Below are 1,353 nucleotides of genomic sequence, written 5' to 3'. Positions count from 1 at the left end.
GAGAAGAGCTGCCTCCTTAAAGTAGAGTTGACCATGATGATACAAATGGAGTAAAGTGTTCAGGACCTTCATTTGCTGATGGGGCACAAGTCAAAATGAGGAGAAACATCCATTAACAGAACATGGGAGTACGAAGTACAAATCAAGGAAAATTGAAAGTTGTCAAAAATGAAGTGGAATGCATAAACATCCATATCCTAGGCATTAGTGAGCTGAAATGGACTGGTATTGGCCACTTTGAATCTGACCATCTCTTGGTTTACTATGCCGGGAATGACAAATTGAAGAAGAATGGCATCACATACATCATCAAAAAACATTTCAATATCTATCTTAAAGTACAACGCTGTCTGTGATAGAATAATTTCCATACACCTACAAGAAAGACCAGTTAATACACTATGATTCAAATTTATGTACCAACCACTAAAGCCAGTGGTGATACAATTGAAGACTTCTACAAACTTCTTCAGTCTGAAATGTGATCAAACATGCACTCAAGTTGCACTGATAGCTCTTTTCTGGTTACTGCAGCACTAGGCCTCATGAGCAGCAAAGTTTCTCACAATACTCTCTATGAGACAGTAGAGGAAGCAGCGCAAGTGCCAGAAGTTTGTGGAAATGGTGGAGCTGGAAACTTGAAGAACTATGACCCTCAGAAGGATAAACCATTAGGCACCATTAGGCTAAAGTCCACCCACCACCCCATGTTCTCTGTGTGTGTCCTTGGGGACCAGCAGCACTGTGATGAAGCAAAGGCTGAGGTTCTCCCTCACAGTGACATGGAGGCACTCAAGAAACTCAACAAGAATAAGAAGCTGCTAAAAAGTCAGCCACGAAGTATGATGCCATTTTGATTTCTGAGTCCCTGATCAAGCAAATCCCAAGGATCCTGGGACCAGGCCTGAATAAGGCTGGCAAATTTCCTTCCCTGTTTACCCACAATGAGAACATGGTGGCTACAGTAGATGAGGTGAAGTCCAGCATCAAGTTCCAGGTGAAGAAGGTGCTGTGTCTGGCAGTGGCTGTTGGTCAGGTGAAGATGACAAATGATGAACTTGTTTACAACATCCACTTGGCTGTCTGCTTTCTGGTTTCACTGCTAAAGAATTGGCAGAATGCCTGGGCTTTGTACATCAAGAGCACCATGGGCAAACCCCAGCATCTGTACTAAGGCACAGCTCAGCAAAATACGGCGTTGGTGATAGAAATGATGCTGGAGATCACATGTCAGAATTTTGCAAGACCAATGATCTCTTCATTGTTCAACTATCTCAAGAGGTAGCATATGATCAAGAGCCAATGGTACTGAAGGAAGAAGTCCAAGTTGCACGGAAGGCATTGCCAAAAAAC

General features: G+C 43.0%; 1 pseudogene; it reads left to right on the top strand.

Moving 5' to 3' along the window:
• The first annotated feature begins 545 nt into the window (after positions 1-545).
• Positions 546-1,174, top strand: LOC102838635 (annotated as a pseudogene).
• Positions 1,175-1,353: the final 179 nt, after the last annotated feature.

The sequence above is a fragment of the Chrysochloris asiatica genome, unplaced genomic scaffold (assembly GCF_000296735.1).
Source record: "Chrysochloris asiatica unplaced genomic scaffold, ChrAsi1.0 scaffold00142, whole genome shotgun sequence".
NCBI classification, from domain to species: Eukaryota; Metazoa; Chordata; class Mammalia; order Afrosoricida; family Chrysochloridae; genus Chrysochloris; species Chrysochloris asiatica.
Note: the sequence above shows the minus strand (reverse complement) of the source record. Positions and strands in the feature narration are given on the sequence as shown.